The 22,753-nt window shown below is 38.4% G+C and overlaps 1 protein-coding gene and 1 non-coding gene across 2 annotated transcripts in view; one reads left to right on the top strand and one right to left on the bottom strand.

Moving 5' to 3' along the window:
* HDAC9 (histone deacetylase 9) overlaps positions 1-22,753 on the top strand; it is an 817,093-nt gene that overhangs the window by 88,954 nt on the left and 705,386 nt on the right. The gene's annotated exons all lie outside the window — the stretch shown is intronic.
* Positions 11,055-11,179, bottom strand: LOC118714635. Its single transcript, XR_004986639.1, has one exon. It is a non-coding gene; the product is annotated as a U6atac minor spliceosomal RNA (small nuclear RNA).

The following is a 22,753-nucleotide window of genomic DNA, read 5'->3' as shown; positions in this document are numbered from 1 at the left end:
ACACATCTACCGGGTTGCCTTCCACAGGAACCCCTACTAGGGGCAGGGGTGTAACTCAGGTAGCTTGGACCAGAGAATGCAACCCCAGATCCCTTGGTGTGAAGGCCAGTTCTCTAACCACTGAGAAACCTCTCAGGGCTGAAATTTTATTTCATTCCACTATTATCACAGTGTACTTTAAAATAACCCAGGAAAAGAAAATTGTTGCCTTTGAAATATGTTACACTTTTTTTTTTGTCAGTATAATCAGATTAAATTTCCCAGGCTTTTCTTATTCTTTTAACCCTCATTGTTCCACAATCCAACTCCAGCATATTCATTAGAAGGGTTTCAGGTACTGAGTAAAAAGGATTTCAAAATAGTTATAAGGCTGTGTCAAATATTTTAATGTTATAATGCTATGTTTCTTGTGCTGCTTCTTGTAGGATCATATTTTTCTCATTGATTTATAATTTTAAGTATTATAAAATTAACACCATAACCTAAACTCTACAGAGATCTAGTCTGTATCTTACATGTCCTATTTTTCTAGTACTGTAATTAAGTGCTGTGTATAATGTGATCTTCTTATGTAACTCATCCCACTTTAGAAAAATTAATGGAATGGGACTCACAAATGTGTTTGATTAGAATCAAGGGAAATCAAACTAACTTGTGCTATAGGTCAAGATTGGCTTTCACAGTAAGCATTTTTGGGTTTGAAGTAAAACAATATTCTTTACAGAGAGCAGTCAACAAGGCAACAACAACAACAACAACAAAAAAAAACAATCCATCATTCCGTTGTTTGAAAGACATTGGGTAAGTCAGTGATTCTCAATCTGGGCTATGCAATAAAGTGGTCTGTAGAGTGAAACAGAAAACCCTACCTGAACTGGACCCCCATCCTCAATGATTCTGAGGCCGAGGCATGGGTATTCATTAAACCTCCAAAGTGATTATAATGTGCAACCAATGTTGAGATCCACTATTAAAAGAAACGCCAGGGAAATACAAGGGAGCAGGAGGAAGTACATGTAGAATTCTTATCATTTAGGGAAAAATACTTTCTAAGTAAGAAAATATTGTCTAATTAGTTATGAAAGCTAAAACTATTTTGAAAAATTAATTTAATTTAGGTATTCTTATAAGGATGCCTGAGAGTACATATTTGTGTTTAAAAAAAGCCCTTTTCTGTGTGTTTCTAAACTCACTTGTTTTCTTATGTTTAAGATTATTGAATATCAACTATGGATCTGGCTCCCCATACACTTATTTCAGTTTATGAACTGCAAATGTATATTAGTTTACAAACCAGTAATTTAAAATCATTGGAGCGAATGTGACACTTGCAGCCAAGAAAAATTATTCAGTGATTATTTTGGGCATTTTTTCTCCATAAAGAAAGCATCGTTACTGTGACACAGTGATGTTTGGTGACGTTGCGCAAAGTATCTTGATCAGTTTGGACATGGGTTGCTTTCTCTGTAAGATATCACACATTGCTGAATAGCAACTCCATGTATTGAGTGTTCATTATATCTCAAGTTCCAAGTGTCCCAAGTGGTATAACATTGACTCACAGTGAAAATGCTAGGGAGTAAGTGCTTTTATCTAAAACCCCCATTCTAGAGATGTAAAACCAGTCTCAACGACATAACATGTCCAAATTTGTGCATTTATAATAGTTAGGGATAGAGCCAGGATGGGCATGCATTTCGGAAGTCCAGTGCCACGAGTGGTACAAGGTCATTCAACATGAAGACAAATTTTTTTGTTTAACCAATTAGTTAAGATCAGAAAATTAAAGCTTGCACCCTCTCTATAGGAAAGCTTTCTAAAAGACTGTCCTGATATTCCCGTGAGAACAGCACATTTTTCTGTTGGAGCTAACAAGGATGAGGTGAACATCTCTGATCGCAGGAGGATAGGTGTTCTCTGGTGCTGGTTGTATGTTGGGAAAAACCATAGTTCTCCACCTTCACTTCCAGATTGTAGGAGGGAAAACAGGGTGGGGGGAAGCAGAGGAGAGCTCAACTAAAATAATATAAACGGGCTTGCAGATTGTGGGTCGTGGGAAGCTCGGAACACTCGTGGTCAAAAGACTCCGGTGAGATTCCTGGCTTTGACATTCCATGTCCTAAAAATCACTCAACTTTATCGAACACCAGTTTTCTCATCTTTAAAATAGAAATGAAGGTAATAGTAACTGAATTCCTTAACTCAAAGGGTTGAGGATCAAATGAGATAAAATACTGTAAAAACTCTAAGCACAAGGCGCTTTTAAAAGTGTTGATAGTAATGAAGCAGATTTTTTTTTTCCTGACTGGGAGCTCTTCCTTCTTTAACATGCAGAATAAAACAAAATTATAAACTGCAGAAAACATTTTCTCTGTAATACAAATGTATTAGACTGTCCTCACCAAAGCAGGAGACTTATACTCCATTCATGTGCACAAAACCCCTAGGCATTTAAGCAATCTCTAAGTGTACCAATTACTGTCTAATGGGTAAATCCCATGATCTTTTCCCCGTCTTCAATGGAATTGTATGTAATAGCAATAGCAATTCACTCATTCATCAAGTGTACTGAGTGCCTACTATGTGTCTGGAATAGTTTTAAGTCATTGGAAAAAGTCAGAGAAAGTAAAAGTAGGCATAAATGAAATTGTCTATTAAGCACCTATTGTGGATCAAGTGTTTGTTTTTTTCTGAAAAAACAAAAAACAAACAAACAAACAAAAGTAGACCCTTTGGCCCTTGTACAAGTTAGGCTTAGAAGAAAATAGGGAGAGATATTTAATTGGAAGATGAGAAAATTTTTAAAATCCCAAGTAAAATGAGATATTTAATTATACATTTCAGAATGTGACCAATTAGTGTGACTACAAATTCATTCTTCCCTGCATCCATCCTTTCATCCACCCATTCATCCACAGTGTATTTATAAGTACCTACTATGCAAGTATACTCATTTAACCTTCACAGCAACCTGGCAAAATAGATTCTAATAGCATTATTTATAAATGAGGATGTTGAGGTTCAAAGAGCTTACCTCCTAGAGATGGTAGTACAGGGGTGAAACCCCTATTTCCTTTCCCAGTACATGGTCTCTCACCAGTCATTTATTAATACATTTACTCACTTCACCTAATCTATATCTGTTTGGCTTTCTGTCTTTCTACGAACATCACAGATATCTTCTTAGCCACTTATGCTTACAACAGTGGTGCCATTTTTGAAACTCTTACTCTGCTCAGCTCCTTTGCTTCAGGTTGGCTGGAATCTGGATTGACTCTGTTTTCCATTTTGTTGCTAACCATTAGCACTAATTCTTTCTTGCTACAACTATTGTAGAGGGCTCCCAGCTAGCCTTTCTTCTTTTAGTCTCTTCTCCATTCAGCCTAATTGTCCAATACTGCCTAGTGACTCCTACTAAAGCACACATCTAATTATTTCCTTTTTCAAAAATCTTCCATGGTTTGCCATGGCCTACATAACTTTCTACTACTCATGAGATGTTCCTAGTGTCCAGAGTATGGGGTGAACCATATTTCCAGTCCTCTCCATCAGTGCACTCTCTTCCACACTTGATGTCAGTGTTTTCCGGGCTTGTCTGGTAAGAATTCCATGGCCTTCTTAATGCACGATTCCTCTGGGTCCCACTTGAGCCTGCTGAGCCAGAATCCTCAGGGGTTCACATGGTCTTGCTGGGCCTGGGAAGGAAGGCCTGGTAGTCCTCTGATAGGCTCAGAGCGCAGGTGCATGGGTGTGATCGCTGTGGAACTCCTCCTGCCACGAGTGCTGAGGAAATCAGCCAGTGCTGCCTGGCATTTTGACATTTAGTCATACCGAGTCCTCTGGCCACCTTTTCACACACCACTGAGGCGTGTAAGAAACTCAGACACATTAATTAAAGTGAATTCCCCAAAGAGGTGATTTTCTCACATTTTATGAGCACGAGATATTTTTTTTTTAATAAATTTGTGTGTGTATAATACACAAAGGAGTTTAACGTGTAGATAACTGTTTAGCTAACACATGAATTGTCTCGTTTCTGTGTTATATATTGAGAGATGTATGCATATATAATTACAGGTATTAAATATATGTGTGTAAATGACTATTGGTATATGTGTGTATGAATATGTGGCTTGTCTTTCACCAAAGTGATATGAACTGACTTGTAAAAAGACCCCTGATGATGCAAGATAAAAGACATTAACAATATGAAATGAGAGATATACTATGACCAGAAAAAAAAGATGAAGGAAAGGCATTTTTTTTTTTTTTTTTTTTTTTTTTAAATATATTTTATTGATTTTGTACAGAGAGGAAGGGAGAGAGATAGAGAGCCAGAAACATCGATGAGAGAGAGTCATCGATCAGCTGCCTCTTGCACACCCCCCACCGGGGATATGCCCGCAACCAAGGCACATGCCCTTGACCGGAATCGAACCCGGGACCCTTCAGTCCCCAAGCCGACGCTCTATCCATTGAGCCAAACCGGTCCCGGCGAAAGGCATTTTTTTAATGTAAAACTTTCTACATTATCATTGAAATGGTTAAATAATAGTACATTGAAATAAAAATCATTACATTTTTTCCTTTTATCTTTCCTAATTTGCACCACTAATAAACAAAATTACCTCGTTTAAAAATCTATTATATCATCTTCTTCATATATACAGATTTTTTCCTATTCTCAGTAATTTCTATTTTCCCCAAATTTCTTTTAAATATACTATTTTTAAATGAACCCTCAATTTAAATTTTATAAGTAAAGTAATAGCATGTAATTGTGTGTGTTTTTTTCTGAAAACAAAACAAAAAAAAACAAACTTAAACCCTTGGCCCTTGTGTAAGTTAGGCATAGAAGGAAATAGGGATATATATATTTAATTGGAAGATACGAAAATAATTTTTAAAACCTTACATAAAATGAGGTAGATATTTAATTATACATTTCCAAATGTGACCAATTAGTGTGACTCAAATTCATTCTTTCCTGCATCCATCCTTTCATCCATCCATTCATCCACAGTATTTATTAAGTACCTACTATGCAAAGTGACAGAACAGATGTATGCCCTTCCAATTTTGCTGTAGGCTTGATATTCACTGAGTAACACTAACTCCGTGACAGCTAATGATAGATAAATATGATCTGTGTCACCATCCATTGATTTGTTTCAGCATTGACATGATTGACATGATTTTTAAAATATTGGATTAATACAATATTTCAAATATGTATACATCATTATTCTCCTGTTAGTCAGCTTATGAAATAGTTTTATGAGAATTATAGTCATATTTGGCCATGAAGTCAGTGGCTCTTATTGGGAGGGCTGTTTTCTGTTCCAGGTGGAATAGGCTTCTATAGTGCCAGCATTCAGGCCTTAGTTATTTCTTATATAGAGGGATTGTGTATGCTCTGTGTGGTGGCACCTGGCTCCTGGGCCTACTCCATTTCTTGGTAGGGAGAGGCATACTGTGCACACCCTATCAGAGGCAGAGAGGGAGGCAATTGTTGCCTTTGGTTAGAGCTCTCCTGCTCTAGTGGGAAAAGGCTGGGCTTTGAAGCTAGGTAGATGCATGTTTAAATCTTTCTCACTTTTTTTTTCCATTTGCCAGATTATCATCTCTAAACCTCATTTGCCTCCTATGTACAATGTGGAAAATATTGTCTATGTTACAGATTTTATTCACTGTCAAAAATTTACTTCTTTATAGTCAACTAGAGACCAAGTGCACAAATTCATGCACCCGTGGGGTCCCTCGGCCTGGCCTGTGGGATATGGCCAAAACCAGCTCTCTGACATCTCCTGAGGGGTCTTGGATTGTGAGAGGGTGCAGGTCAGGCTGAGGGACCCCACTGGTGCATGATCGGGGCCAGGGCGGGACGTGGGAGATTGGCTAGCTGGGGAGGGACCACAGAAGGACCAGTTAGTGTGACTAGTGTCCAGAGTATAGAGTGTCTTGTGCATGTCTGGCCTGCCTTGCTCAGTCCCTGTTGGCCTGACCCCAGCTGCAAGCTAACCTACCAGTTGGAGAGTCTGCCCTCTGGTGGTCAATGCATGTCATAGTGAGCAGTTGAGTAACCTAAGCATATCATTAGCATATTACGCTTTGATTGGTTGAATGGATGACCAGATGACCAGATGACACTTAGCATATTAGGTTTTTATTTTATAGGATAATATTGCAATAACTATGTATTGTGCCAGGTGTGTATTGGAAATATGGGGGGGGGGGGAATCATTTTGTAAAGTATACGATTGCCTAACCACTGTGCTGTACATCTGAAACCAATGCAAAATAATACTGAAAAACAATAAAACATGTAATTGGAAAATTTTCTTAATTTAATGTTTGAAAAATATTTATTTTTCCTTCACTATCAACATTTATTTGTTTAATGCACTTAAATGATAATGTTTTTAGACTTACACGTGTGAAGTTAATTTGATTATTTGTTTTACCTGTTTGGTATCTGCTGTGGAATGTTTATGTCATCACAAAATTCATATGTTGAAACTCTAACTTCCAATATGATGGTATTTGGAGGTGGGGGCCTTTGAAGGATTAGTTTTTGGATTAGGTCATACAGACAACATCCTCATGATAGGATTGGTGCCCTTATAAGAAGAGGAAAAGAGAGATCTATCTCTTCATGAGCTTAGACGCAAGAAAGACCATGTGAGCACTCAGCAGAAAAGCCATCTGCAAATCAGGAAGAGGGACCTTGCCAGACACTGACTCGGTCAGCACTTTGATCTTGGACTTCCCGGCCTACACAACTGTGAGAAATCAATTTCTGTTGTTTAAATCAGTCAGTCTATAGTATTTTGTCATAGCAGCCTGAGCAGACTAACATAGTTCTCGTTCTAAATTTCTTGTTAACTCCTTAGGGTAAGAGCTGTCATTTGCATCTTTGGGATCTACTATGCACTTACTACCTAGTGTGTAGGACCCAATAAATGCCTGTTGAACACAACTGAGGGTGTAGAATAATAAACCAGTCCTCACGTTCTTAGCACCCACAGCCTCCATTAACCACTCCCTCCATCACTCACAAACAAGGCCCATCATGGTTTAGAAAAGCAGGCTAAAATAAAAACCTTCCATTTGATCTAAAGGTTCACTGGGAAGAGTGTGATATAGTTTCCATCATGAGGTTGAGTCTGAAACAGAATGGATTTAAATTCTAACTCTGCCACGTATTAGCTGTGTGGGTGGAGAAAAGTTATTTAACTTGACCCACTCCATTTATTCATCAAATAATCCTGGCAGACCTTTTTTTAGCATTAGATGATACTACGTAATAAAAAATGCAAAGGTTTTCTGGGTAGTTTTATCACTCTGTGCAATTATTTAAATATGTTTACACTGTGTCTCAAGCCCTGAAAGAATAATTTTCGAGTCACCCAGAGAATTATCTTTTGAATATCATTCTTTGTTTCAACCGTATTTCCTTGTGGCAGGAAGCGATAAAAACACATGGTGCAGACAGCTAGTGACTGAAGAGGAAGTTAATGGTGTTTGTTTTTCCTCCAGAATTAGTAGTTCAAAGATTAAAAATAAAAATGTGTCTTGCCAAGTTTGGAAAACACACAGAATGCTTTGATTACAGGATTACAATGGACCTAATTTTTTTGACATTAGTAATTCTTTCATATTTATGAATTGAAGTGCTTTTAAAAACTGAGGCTTTGTGTTTTGTTTTATAAACTATAAATGATGAAAATATTAAAATTCCATTAAGCACATGTGGAATGTATTTCTTCCTTACCCTGCAGACTTAGAAATGAAGAGAAAGTTTAGAGGAAAGCATTTTGAAATCACTGACAAACACAAGTGATACTGTTGGGATTCCATGGGAAGATTGTAAAGCCCCTGAGGAGACTATGATTTAGGTGGTATTTAAACTATAATGGGAAGAAGTAAACAAGGCCATTTTTTTTCCAGCTACATACTGAAAATCCCCAGGTCTATGATTGGGAAATACTATTTGACTCAAAGCCAGCCCATTTCCCACCAGAGATTCCTGCACTCCCAGAAGTTGGGGGGCATTTCCAAAGATCGTGGAAATGAAATGATTGGGGGGGGGGGGGGATTATTGCAGCAGCCAGCAGCCAGTTAAAATCTACAAAAGCGACAATAGGTGCTACTTTAGAAAGTTAGAATACTTTTATTTTGGGAAAATATTTTGTAGTTTGGAACATATTTTATAGTGTTATAGATTTCTACTGTGAACTATGTCTCATTTAATTAAAATCAAGGTTTGTGTGGTTTGCTGCTGCTGCACGAATATCACCTTGACTTCTGCGTAGCCAGTGCCTGATAGTTGGCACATATTCAAATGGACTTGATTGTACGTTAAAGGGAGTTTCTTTGGTAGATGTTGAACTTTCTCACAATTCCCGTGTGCTCAATGCCACTGTCCAGGTTGGCTTAGTCATGCAGCCTGGGAAAACCATTTTGAAAGCCCTTCGAGTGGAAAGGATCGTAGGTATTTACTGTGAGGAAGAAGGGAAGGCAAAGATATCACAGGGGTTATATCATTTCACTCAGGAATTAGCGGTGAGAAGGTCACGGAGGATCTACCATTTATTTAGGAGTGCTGGATGCTTTTAGGCTGCTTCTTTAATAAAATCACGATTAAAAAAAATGAACTGGAAAGAAATAATCTAGTCCAGCGTTTTGCAACCTGCCTATTATGAACTGTTTGTTATCCATGAAGTCAATTTAGTAGGTGGCAGTTAAGCAGTAGGCTAGAATAAGTCCTTTCACAACATACCAGAGTACATACGCGTCGTAAAATTAAGTATCAATATCATTGGTAGGTGAAGCCGATGTTTGAGTTTATATAGATAGGCAGGTTTCCATGTATGAATCAATATGCATTTCATGTGTCATGTCTTTCGTATGTATGAAAAGACATTGAAGAAGCTTGAAAGCCACTGACTGAGTTCTAGCATCCTTTTCAAATGAGAGCATTGGAAGAGGCCGACTCCTAGCTTATTGGAGTAGATCTCCTTGAGGGGGAGCTTCATTTTGATCAGCTGTGCATCTTCTTCTGTTTCCCTCGATGCTTTAAATTTTCTACATTCTTTGTCAGCAGAGATTGGGCCAAAGATGCTGATTCTGGGGAACTGAACCTTTACCAGGCCTTTGAGCACCATGCCGGGCAGGCGGTTGGTACTGGTGATCCCACGTGGGAAAGAACAGAGCCTCTCTGTAGATAAGGCAGGCGTTTTTCCTCAGGTTAAGTCAGGTGGAAAGTTGGAACCATAATCAGCTCCATCAATAGAGATGGGTAATCTTTATTAGCGGCTACTCCTTGTTTCAGTCCAGTTGCATACATGTTTATCCAGCGCCTGCTTGTTGCCAGGTCTTTGACCGGCCGCTTCCCTCTGGGTGGGGACTGAGTCTCCAGGAGTCCAGGTGATGAAAGCGATCCCTCCCTGTGCGGAGAGAAACCCCAGAGGGTTTGCCGAAGCACCAAGTGTCTGGGGTTGTTTGTCACAGATAAGAGGGATGTAATCCCACGTTTTGCAACACAACACGCCACTTTGGAACTCTGTCAAGCTTTATCTAGAAATGTCCCTGCTATCGTGAACTCAGGCTGGCACCCATTAGGAAGTCTGCAGCGATCAAGTTCGTGGAGAATGTTTTTCTTTATCTTTGTTTTCATAGCACATTGATTTCCATTGGACTTTCTCCCTGCCACTATGTACACAGTGTCAGTTCTGTGCTAAGAGCCGATGGAGGTTTTTAATTTTTCTCTTGACAACCTGAGAATCCAGGCAGCAGGACCAAGGCAGCTGACTGTCTGGATGCCATGGGGGGTGGAGAGGGTGTGTGGGGAGGGGTGCTGTCCTCCCCACATTGTTACTGCTTCTCGTTTGCCTTTCTGTGTGGCAGTTCCTGAAGGTGGCATCTGTTTTCCGTCTCCCCTTCTTTTGCTTTTGAAGTGTTTGTGCAAAGTGTCTCATCCTCTGCAGTTTGGTTATTAGTTGACTCTTGGCCACACAAGTCATCGCCAGAGGCAGTGACAGCGTCAGGAAGTAGTCCCCAGATGGCACCCTGAGCCTGCTTTTTCTTGATGGCTGTCAGGGGAGAGAGGGTCTACCCATTAGGTCCAAGTCAGTGGAGGGAGATGTATACAAAGAGCCTGATCTTGTCAGCGGGAAGAGAAAGTTTAAAAAAAAAAATATTCTCAATCTCTTAAAAAGTTTTTGCTGAAACCAGTTTGGCTCAGTGGCTAGAGCGTCAGTCTGCGGACTGAGGGGTCCCAGGTTCAGTTCCGGCCAGGGGCATATACGTTGGTTGCGGGCACATTCCCAGTGGAGGTGGGGGATGTAGGAGGCAGGTGGTCGATGTTTCTCTCTCATTGATGTTTCTAGCTCTCTATTCCTCTCCCTTCATCTCTGTAGAAAATCAATAAAATAAAAAAAATGTATTTCAATTGCAGTTTGCATTCCATATTATTTTGTATTAGTTCCCGGTGTACAGCATCATGGTCAGATAATCATATACTTTACAAAGTGATCCCCCCCCCCGAAATTTCCAGTACCCACCAGACACCATGTACAGTTATTAGAATACTCTTGACTATATTCCCTATGCTGTAGTTTACAACCCTGTGATTTTGCACTTACAACTTCTCAATCTTTTTCATCTCTTCTAATTTGAAAGATGAAACGTAATAGTTTAGTAATTTTTACTTGCATTCTTAATGTTTAGTGGTTTTGAACATTTCTCTCTCCCCAACCCTCCCTATATATTTACTGGATTTTATTTCCCTGCTTTGAATTTCTGTTTAATGCCCTTTGCCTATATTTCCTTTAGCCATCTCTATTCTGTTATTGATTTTTAAGAGCTTTTTGTATATTACTGAATTTATTTTTTCTATCCTGGTAAAATATATTTACCGTAGCATCAAATTTACCATTTTAACCATTTTTGAGTAGACACTTTAGTGGCATTTGTACATTCACAGTATTGTGCAACTATCACCAATATTTCTCCCCAGAACCTTTCCATCATCCTAAAATTGAAACAAACCAACAAACCCACGGTTAGATGTCATGAAGCAGGTGGCAGTGTCTTAACCACATAGGTGTTGTGTAGGCCTGAGGCCCTCTTCATTCTGCCCAGGGGAGTGCCAACCTTTTCTTCTTTCATACAGCACTAGAAAACTTACATATGTATAATATGTAAAATATACATATTAATATGTATATATTAATATTTATATTTATTTATTTGAGAGAGGGAGAAATAGAAATATCAGTGATGAGAGAGAATCACTGATCAGCTGCCTCTTGCACACCCCACACTGAGGATCGAGCCCACAACCCGGGCATGTGCCCTTGACTGGAATCCAACCTGGGATCTTTTAGTTCGCAGGCCAATGCTCTATCCACTGAGCCAGACCAGCTAGGGCTTGAATTATATTTTCTCTGGATTCAGATTGTCCTCAATTACAGCTACTTCACTTTAAAAGATGTATTCATCCATTAAATAAACAGGCAGAGAGCTGCTTTCACAGGAACATCTTACTGAGCAAGTTCCATTTTGTCGACTCTTTATAGTTCCTCCACTTTTTATTTAATCTTCTGGAGTTTGATGTTTTCCTCCCTTGCCAATGTGGTATTTCCAGCTGTGCATGGAAATTAATGTTTCTATCTGAATAGACAATTCCAGGAAACTATCTATTAAGGTTATAGGAGGCAAAGAGAATGTTGTTTGACAATTATTTTCTCTGGTGTTATATGCATTATAAGGGGAGGAAATGGGTTGATGACTTATGGGTTTAATGATTGGCAATTTACTTTTTGTTTTAACTAGTTTTATTTAAGTAAAATAAACTTTTCCACTGATGGCAAATGTGGTTAATAATAATTGAATGTGTGTGGCACTGAAAAACATCTTGATTTAACAAAACAATTCTAAGTGGGTCTTCCATGAACTCTGAAACCTTTTTTTGGACAGCAGGCCCCTTTTAGTGTATCTGACTGATTCTGTGGAACCTCAAAATCTAAGGTTCATAGAATCTTACTCAAAACCATAGGGGCCATGTGTGTTTTATAACTGAGAATTTCTCATATTTTAAAAAGGTAGTATGAAACATGGACCCTGTGTTACATGTCATGTCACCTTTAATGGGATCTGAGATGGGTCTTGTGTAAGGAAGGGAATATAAGTATTAATAAAAAATTAATACTTCTACATTGGAATTCATTGATATTAATGCCAGATGAGATAAAGAATAAGGAGCATTATGCCTATTTAGGCCAGTTTTTGTTACCAGATGAGCTTATATTTGTCACCAAATATAATTTATGAAAAAAGTCTTTGTTCTTTATGAATAAGGGACAAACAACATTATACTGTACGGACTTCTAACTCCCTCGGTTAGAAGTGGCTTGGCTCCATCTCCGGCTGTGCCTGCTCCTCAGCCCCATTCAGGTTGTGACTTAGCACTCTCAGTATTACAGACATGCTGCTTCCGGGTCTCTGCACCTATCACTCAATGATTTTACTGCAGAATTAAATCTCTTGTTTTCCAGCCATCCTGCGTCTGAGTTCTGATCCTTTATCCCATTATGTTTGCCATTGTGGTAAATGTCTCAGCTTACTATATAAATATATTCTTCATTTCTTACTTCTGTATATATTCATCATTGTCTCTATTCCTTTGCACTTATTCTCAGTACTTGAAATGTCTTTTCCTCTCCTCCTGCTCCTAAATGTATCTCCTACCACCTCATTCGGTGGACACAACTGTTAGGACACAACTTAGTTTTTCCCTTTGTTATAGGCCCTGCCTTTCCTTACAGCCTTGTTACAGCATGCAATTGCTGCATCATTTGAATAACAGTCTGTCTCTCTTATCACACTGTAAGGTCCTTGAGAGAAGCATCTCCTTGTATGTCCATTGCCTTACATGGTGCTTGGAATATCACAGAGTCAAAGATTTTCAGGCAAAAATAAGTAGAAAGTGTACGGGTTAGAGGAACGGTGGTTTTGTTTAGCTTAAGTGCATATGTGGGTTAGAAAAATGAAAATATTTATACTGTTTGGAGAATTAGGAAAACTTCCAAAAAGATTTGAAGTTAGAGACAAACCTTAGCAGGTAGATGGGATTGGGGTAGGCAAAGAAGAGTGGACGCACAGTGCCTTCCAGAGAGGGGGTGTATGTTGAGGAGAGAATGGGGGTTGGTGAGTGAAGAAGGTATTTAAGCTATTGGCCAGCTATAAATTCTGAATTGGAAGACTGATGGAGAAAACCAGTCAGTAGGCCAAAGAGGGCTGCATTTCATGGAGTACTATATTATAAAGAAAAAAAAAAATGGGTCTGCTGAGAGTAAGATGCCATTGTGAGTTGAGGAATACAACATAAATAATAAAAAATATTTCTGAAAATAAGTGTAGCCACAACATACCCAGCAATACCTGAACTAAAGGATGGGGGTGGGAGGGGGGGCAGTTTGCTGAACATCAGTCAGGGATCATAAGGACTGAATGGAGATAATAGTGTGGGAATGAGAATGGAAAAGAGTGTGAAACTTTTGAAAAGTGAAACCATAGTTTGATGGTTAATTTTTTTTGTGTCAGTTTGGCCCACCTGATGCCAAAATATTTGGTCAGAAATTATTTCAGTGTGTGCTTTTAAAGATGAGATTAACATTTAAATATGTAGCCTGAGGAAAGCAGGTTGAACTCCATAAAGTGGGTGGGCCTCATTCAATCAGTGGTAGGCCTGCATAGAACAGCAGATATATCTAAGACATATCTAATATCAGTTTGGGCATTTGATTAATGTGTGATGTTTAAATTGCAATCTTCAAATTGGTAATTACAAAACAGTCACAAAGATCTAAGGTACAGCATGGGGAATATAGTCAATAATATTGTAGTAAGTATGTGTGGTACCAGGTGAGTACTTGAAATATAGGTTGGACCACTTTATAAAGCGTTTGATTATCAATGAAAATAATATTGAATATAAACTGTAATTGAAAAATAAAATTTAAAATAAACTGTCTATACGCCTTTAACATTTTTTTTTTTCCAACTGTACAACTTGAAATATGGTGAATTTCTAAAGATAGTTTGGAAAAATTATGACTGCTCTATTTTAAGAATGTACAACATGTATGTTTGATATATTTGACACAGAAACTATCCAAAAGTTGGGGAATAGTTGTCATAAACTTTAATTCACTGAAGTACTGGCATTAAACTCTAACATTTAAAAATGGAACTTACTGGGCCCCCAGGATACACACTGTGTGCTAGATATTATCGTTTTGCCTGCCTTCTCATGTTCTGGTTTGCAAGAACACTGGTCATTCTTGCTCAGTGACCGTCACAATGCACACCTTCCATCTGGAAGTAATAGTCTGTCTTGAACTCACAAAGTGCTGATGTTGCTTTTTGTGTCATTCAATGTCTCTTGTATTTACTTTGGGGCTCCTTAATTGAGGACGAGTAACAGTTAAGCATTCTCTCAGGGAGTAAACATTGTCACAGCAGTAATCAGAGATGTTCTTTCCAGGATCAATTCCTTTACATACCAAGTAAAAATCTAAAAATCTTATTTATTTCCAATAGCAACACTTTAACGTTATTTATGATTACTTCCCACAGACCTCCAATGTATAGATTTCTTGTGAAGGCAAATAATTTATCTTTGAAATAATTTTCTTTTCATGCATAGTTATATCCAAGTCATTTAGCTAATTGTCTTAGTTCTGCTTGTATTGTGTATAGGCACAAGCCTCTGCTTTTACTGTTTGCTTTGTAATCAAATACATAATAGATTTAAAAATTAGATCTATAATACATATTCAGGACCATACAGAAGCATTAGTAAAACTTTTGGGACAACTTTGTTCCACTTATAAGTCACACTAATGACTGCTTTGCTTCCAGTAATTTTCCATTTGTAACGTTTTATACCTGGATACACAAATGTAATGCAATTGCACAAGGAAGCAATTATCTGCCTGGTGGCAGTAATGTATTTATCTCATTGAAACAATTGACTTGTTTAATAATACACAGAACTTCTAGTTCTGATCAGACTGTGGTTACCTGTGATTTGTAAAGAACTTCCAGGAAAAATGAAGACCCTCTGATGTAATGGGATCAGCAACTGAATCCACTGGTTGTGAATGATAAATTTCCACGCAAAATTTTCTTCTAATGCAAACATCTATTTGGAACTATTTTGGATATCAGAGTTTTTTATTTTTTATTTTTTATTTTTTATTTTTTTTATATAATCTCTAAGTCTTGGCTAGATCTCTGGAAAACTTGCTCTCCAGAGCTGTGTCTTTCAGTGAAAGCATGTCGGCTTGTGGGTTCCATGTCAGTGGAACGTGTCAGCACTATTTGGCCTGGCTCAAATGTTTCTTGGCATTTTCTGAGGACCTTGGCTCATCCCATCTATAGGATCACATTGGGTTCTGGAAATGCCCTAATTCATCTACAAGCTAATTTGGGATTTATTGGGTTTTGTAGTGAGCTAACATTGTTGGGCAATTAAAGATTCAATATTTTAAAAATATTTCCAAGAGCATATCTATTTTAAAAATAATACAGGGAGAGACTGCTTTTCCTTTAGCCCAGTGCTTATTCTTCTTATATCCAATCTTGTCACAGAGGTCAATGTTCTATTTTAATTCCTTATTATAATTTTTCCCCTCCTCAGCAGTTTTTAAAGCTATTGCAGGTCAACAGCAGCTGCTGCTGCTGCTGCTGCTGCTTTTTCTTCTCCTTCTCCTTCTTCTTCTTCTCCTTCTTCTTCTTCTCCTTCTCCTTCTCCTTCTCCTTCTCCTTCTCCTTCTCCTTCTCCTCCTTCTCCTTCTCCTTCTCTCTCTTTCTCCTTCTCCTTCTTCCTTCTCTTCTCCTTTCCTCCTCTCCTTCTCCTTCTCCTTTCTCCCTTCTCCTCTCCTTCGCCTTTCTTCTCCTTCTCCTCTCCTTCTCCTTCTCCTTCTCCTTCTCCTTCTCCTTCTTCTTCCTTCTTCTTCTTCCTTCTTCTCCTTCTTCTCCTTCTTCTCCTTCTTCTCTTTCTCCTTCTCTTTCTCCTTCTCCTTCTCCTTCTCCCCCCCCCCTCCTCCTCCTCCTCCTCCTCCTCCTCCTCCTCCTCCTCCTCCTCCTCTTTCTCCTTCTCTTCTCCTTCTTCTTCTCCTTCTTCTCCTTCTCCTCCTCCTCCTCCTTCTTTTCTTTATTGAGGAGAGATTGCTCTGGCTCTTGGCTGACTCCAGTCTTCTGATGTGGGACTTATGTGGGTTTTTATTTTTTCCTTTAAAGGTGCTGCCAAAGGTAGTTGATGTTGGTGATAGCATCATCGAGCGTTGGTGCCTGTAGGTGCTCTACAGATGGTTTGATTCAACCTTATTTTATTAATTTTTTAAAAAATACCTTTTTTGTTGATTTTTTATTTAGAGAGAGAGGAAGGGAGAAGGGAGAGGGATACAGAGATAGAAGGATCGATAAGAGCGAAACATCATTGATTAACTGTCTCCTGAATGCCCCCTACTGGGGATCAAGCCCGCACCTGGGGCATGTGCCCTGGCCAGGAATCAAGACAATGACTTCTTGATTCCTGGATCAATGCAAAACCACTGAGCAACACCAGCTGGGCTCAGTCTTCTCATTTTGCATAGAAGGGGTCCATGCCTAGTTCGGTAGTTGGTCCAGAAAGCCACGACACTGTTAGGCTGGAAGTTTGACCACCTTGCAAGGGAGCTACGCTGTAGAAGCTCCCAGGACTTCTTAAATCTCTCTATCACTTCTCCCCAATTCCTTGTGTCAGATTTTGTATATTTAGGTTGTTTCCTTACTCTCTTTTAAATTTAGCTTTTCATACCTCATAATAATTTGGAAAAACAGCCAACATTTTTGCTTTATATTTGGTTGGGATTCCGGAGTCTTATGTACTACTCTGTTCTCCTGTTCTTAGCTGCAAAGAACTAAATGTAGGACAGAGAAAGGCATCAACATAACTGCTTTATTACAAATAATGTTGAGGTTTAGAATATATAGTGGACCCAAGGCTGAACCTGGCTCCCCCCTCCAACCCACTATTAAACTTAGCCACTGTTAAAAAGACATCCTCTGAGAAGGGGTTTATTGAGCCAAATGCCAGCCAGAAGAGGACCAGATTGGGGGCAGCGCGGGGCGGGGAGAGAAGCTAGCAGTCTGTCACCCTGGAGATGATGGGCTCTTTCCTACATTATATTTTAGAGAAGAAAGATGTAAGCCGTTTTGTAAGAATTTACCTTGGCTACAGAGAAGGGGGGAGGCAGGAAAAATTGAACTGGGGGCAGTTCTACGACAGGTTTAAAGTACATACAGAAGAAATATTTAGTACCTTTGATTGGTTATAAGCAATAAGCCTGAAAGTTCATGGATATGTGGGTTGTGGGGGCATCTGGAGGACACTGCAGAGGTTGATTGACAGCTCAATCTTATATTCAGGAATGTGAGCAGTCTATTGTTATCTCCCTCCACGCCCCCCCCCCCCCCCCCCCCCCCCCCCCTCCCCCCCATCTCCATGTCCCCACCATGAATTGGTTAACTACTATTGTCTCTTTCTTCCATTCTCTGGCCCTCTGTAATTTAATTTAGGATATTGCAGAATTTTCCTCTTGTCTCCACTCAGTTATAAGTGGAGAAGTATGAGATTGCAGGTTCCCACCCAGCTTCCATGCAGGGTGATCCTCAGACCAGTGCTTCTAAGACCCCAGGACTTCTGCCAGGACTCTGACCAATCACAGAAGCCCTGTCTTCCTGCCCCCCCCACCCCCCAGGAAGCAGGTTTTTTTTTTTTCAAGTAATTCACCTTTTGTGAGTATTTTTGTCTTCCTTTTTTCTTACTTTTTACACATGCATGCTGACATCAATGGAATTTACAATTTTTTTCCCTGAAAGATGAGTAATGTTCTCATTATTCTTCTGAACAGAGTAAAAAGGAGAAGGGTAGTAAAGTCAGCCTAAGGAACTGATTATAGTTGAGGATAATAAATGAGCATTACGCCTCTGGTAATGAGTTGCCATCTTGTACATATGACTACTTCACACTCTTGGGAAATGAATAACTTCTCTATTTTCCTCTTCTAATACTAGAGGCCTGGTGCATGAAATTCATGCACTCAGGGGGTCCCTCAGCTTGGCCTATACCCTCTCACTGTCTGAGAGACCTCAGGGGATGACCTCGTTGGCAACGGGCCTAAGCTGTCAGTTGGACATCCCTAGTATTGCCTTAAAGGCGGGAGCCCTGCATCTGGCTGAGCAGTTCTCCCCAGGGGAGCACACTGATTACCAGAGGGCAGCTAGCTCCTATGTTGAGTGTCTGCCTCCTGATGGTCAGTGTGCCTCATAGGGACCTGTGGTTCCGCTGTTCAGTCAATTTGCATACTATCCTTTTATTATATAAGATTATTATATAGGAGGATCTCTAAGAAAAGAAAGCTGGGAAAGACTTTCATCTTTCTATTTGCCATCTTTGTTTGAACTCTAGACCCCTACCAACACTCACCATTATATTTTAATCAATATATTCCCAATTATTCAGAGGCAGATTCAAATGATCTTATGTTTGTTTTGCTTTTGTTTTTCTCCGTGGTAGTAAAATTAGATCTCTCCCATCTTCTCCCAGACATTTTAAAATTATTATCTTATTCCTTTACCTTCTGAATTTTAAGTTTTTAAGATAATTACCTATGATGGCTCAGAAAAACTTAACAGTTTCATTCCTACTAAAGGATTTTTCCCCTCCCCTTAGGATTTTTTGCCTTGTGGAGCATGTTGTACCTATGTGCAGATACTTGTATTTAACTCAGAGGTCAATGAAAAGTAATTTAATATTTGAATGTTCTGGATACTCCTGTCTTCTCCCCTGTTACTATTCTCATGGTTACTAGGCATTTGCTTCCTTTTAGTAGGTTCAATACCATTTTGATAAAAAGATACGGAATTGCTGATGAGTAGATTTAAGATTTTATGTTTTAAGATGTTAAGATTTAAGATGTTCCAATACCAGCCTTGGAGACGAAGTCATCATCTTTAAGATGAATCATTTCTGAAGTGATTTAGCTGACATCTCATCCATCATCATAATGTTTTTGCTTAGCGGACATGTCACGTATCTGTTTCAGAGATGGCACACATGAAATAGCACAGAAGAAGGCACAGTCCACATTGGTTGGCACCTAGGCCGTAGAAGGTAATGGCGGAGACCGTGGGCTCCAGGGCTATGTACCTGGGCTGCAGCTCAGTTCCGACACTGACTTTCAGAGTCTCTCTTTTTCAGTTTACTCACCTGTACAATGAATGGGCAGAATAATCAATAGTATGTACCTTCCAAAGAACGTTTGAACACATGTAAAGTACTTTAGAACAGTATCTGAAATATCATATGTGCTTTGTACATGTTAGCTGTTCAACAGTCTTCACATTCCTAATTAGGTTAATGGATCATTTGTATTTAAAAGTACTTTTTTAGGACACTATTATTTAGGAAAACCTGCACTAGAAAGATCTTTTCTGAGGTGGGCTGGCTTGCATTTTTAGAGGCGACCTGTGCATCAAAAGTTTGTGAGCCCTAATTTTGTATAATTTGATATTAATTATAACTTGGGCTCTTTGGTTGTCTGTAAAATTATTTAATGATTTCAGGCAATTTATTTATGATTGCCAAACTGTATATATTGTTTTCACGAATCTGTAATATTGAACATGTAGGCACTGGTTTGGGCACTGCAATTGTCCTGTACCCACGATTGCTCTGATTAGAAGGGAACTAGTCCTCCTGTTATTGGCAGTTCTCAGTAAATATACAATAGTTGGGTATTTTGGAGGAATGTAGGATAATATACTGCCCCGGGCCATAATACCCCATAATATGATGTATATGTGTTTATGTGTATGGGGTGTTATGTGGTTATGCCAGTTTCATCACATAAGAAATAGTGAAGAAAAAGTTTTAATTTATTTTGCATAATAACTAACTAGGCTACATAAATTCCAGGGAAATAATTAGAATAACAGATTATGTTGAAGGCCTAAAGAAATATGTTTGACAACTTTTAATTTGCTTTCCTCCCACACACCACTTCCTAGTTTGTTTCTGGCACATCAGATGTGCCCAAAACACTGGCCCATCTGGGGGGGGTGTTGTGTGAATACCCATGATGGTGGCATAACAAATTTTCTCATTTTGGTTATGTTAACCAAACGAAGGGCAGAAGGAGCACTGTATTTTGCAGACAATTTTATACAGACGTAAGGCATAGCCTGCCCTTTCCTCCTAGCCTCTGCATCCATGTGCCTTTTTAAAGTTAATACTGAAGTTTGAATCCAAATGGTAAATGTACACAACAAATGCTGTAAGCTTCTTGCTTTTCATAGTTGGACATTACTGGGCACAGAGATGAAGAGGGATGACTAGGGGGAAAGTAGGAAAAAAAAAAATAGCCACTGGGAAGTTTAAAAAATATTTATTTTTCTATTTTCCAGCTTTTTTGGACCAATTAATTTGATGTTTCTTTGTTTGTTTTAAGCTTAAAATCAGCGTTAGTTCTTGATTTCCATAGAGAAATAAATTTTCGTCAGCATTTTTATTTGTTTTTCTTTTATTTACTGTAACTAATTATTCCATTATTCTTAGTCTTTTCTCAATTTAAATGCCAGGGTAAGTGCTACATAGTACTACATCTCAGAAATTGTAAATTTCTTTCAGATGAATTAATTTTGCTTTTAGCTTTGGACTCATATGTGATCCTTCTGTGTATCCTTAAGTTTTGATCATTTAATACTTTATATGTTTTTTTTTTCCTTTTAGTTTTGAATTTTGAAATAAATAATAGCATAATCAGAAAGAAACTGTGCCTCAACATACCAAGTTGTGCAATATGTCTGTTTCTTTCAGTTTCAGATCATATTTATTTTTCAATTTATATTGCTCTTTACATGTATTAGTTTCTAACAAGCAGTTGTTGAATAATAGGTAGCTTACTTAATTATTCCTCTGATTTAAAGAGCTAGATTTACAATGTTTTGCTATTATAAATTATATCACCACAGAAATATACTGGAATAGGTCTTTGCTTTTTCCCCTCTTTTTTTTTTCTTTTTTTTTTTTCCTTCAGTTATTGACTCAGTTTAAATTTTCTGGCCTTTAACTTTAGGATAAAGATTTTCAATATTTTTATGGGTCAAACAATATATTTTAAAAATAGTTTTTGAAGTGTGTTGTCAATTTATTTTGCAACGAAAATTGCCAATGATGATGTATGGCTTTATCAGTTTTATTTTTCCAAGAATCTGGACCGTGTTGGATATTGCATTACAGAATTGTTGCATGTATTGGTTAAAAGTAAAGTACTCAGTGTTCCTTTAATTTGTGTTGCTTTGATAAATAAAAATGCTTGAATGTTTTTTTTCTCTTTGTATGCTTAATGATTTGATTTCCCCTTGTGCATGTCCTTGTTATTGGTTTTTTTCTTCCATTTTTTTTTTATTAAGGTGTTATATGTGTACATATCTTACTATTGCCCCCTGCCACCCCACTCCCATACATGCCGTCTCCCCCCAGAGTTTTTGTTACTGCTTTTTGTTGCTTTTGGATTTTAGATTTTTCTGTCAGATTGTTTGTACCATCGTTGTAACATAGAAATCAACATTTTACCTCCTGTATTTGATAAATGTATTTCTGGAACATGTTGTTTTCCTCTTACCATGACTATTACTTTTTCTTAGTATTAATGATTTATCTGTTAAACAAATTTATACTTTTCGCTCATTTTATTGACAAGATTTAGAAAGCTATTGTTCTTTCAAAAATACTCAATTTTTTTTTGCTAATTTCTAATACCTAAATTATATATATTGTACATACATATTTATACATATATACACAAATAGAGAGGAGATATCCTTTATAATAACAGGTTAATAGGCAAATCGACCAAATGGTAGAACAACTAGTTGCTATGATGCTAACTGGCCACCAGGGGCAGATGCTTAACACAGGAGCTGCCCCCTGGCCGTCAGTGTGTTCCTACAGGGGGAGTGCCTCTCAGCTAGAAGCTGGGCTCAGGGCTGGTGAGTGGAACTGTTGGCAGGAGCCTCTTCTGCCTCCACGACAGTACTAAGTATGTCTGTCAGTTGGACCATGAGAGGGCGTAGGCCAGGCTGAGGGACTCCCTCTCCCCCACGTGCATGAATTTTGTGCACCAGGCCTCTAGTTAGTATTATAATTATAAAGTATAAAGTTTGGTCTCTAGTTAGTATTATAACTATTGCTCCATTTTCCCTCAAATGATAAACGAGATTTCTCAATATCATTTAATAAATAGTTTTCTTCCCCCTATCCCACCATCGTTTTGAATTTCATTTTTTTCGTATTGCTAGAGGCCCGATGCACAAAATTCATGCAAGGGCTTGGCTCTCATAACTGCCATGGCTTGCCTCGGCCATCACAGCTACGGCCTCATCGGGAAGGTTGTCCAGAAGGATGTCTGAAAGGTTGTTCAGCTGTGGGTCTAACTAGCATGTTATACTTTTATTATTATAGATTACCTTCATATAATTAGATATTTTACCAGTCATTCTATTCTTATTTATCAATCTACTACATATTAGGAACTGCTGCTTTCTTTAAATGATTAATGCATTGTGTTACGTTTAAAAATTTAGTAGGTTCAGCTCTTCTTTTAAAAAATCATTGAGCTTCTACAATGTGCTAAAA

Source organism: Pipistrellus kuhlii, unplaced genomic scaffold, assembly GCF_014108245.1.
Source record: "Pipistrellus kuhlii isolate mPipKuh1 unplaced genomic scaffold, mPipKuh1.p scaffold_m20_p_10, whole genome shotgun sequence".
In the NCBI taxonomy this organism is placed as follows: Eukaryota; Metazoa; Chordata; class Mammalia; order Chiroptera; family Vespertilionidae; genus Pipistrellus; species Pipistrellus kuhlii.
Note: the sequence above shows the minus strand (reverse complement) of the source record. Positions and strands in the feature narration are given on the sequence as shown.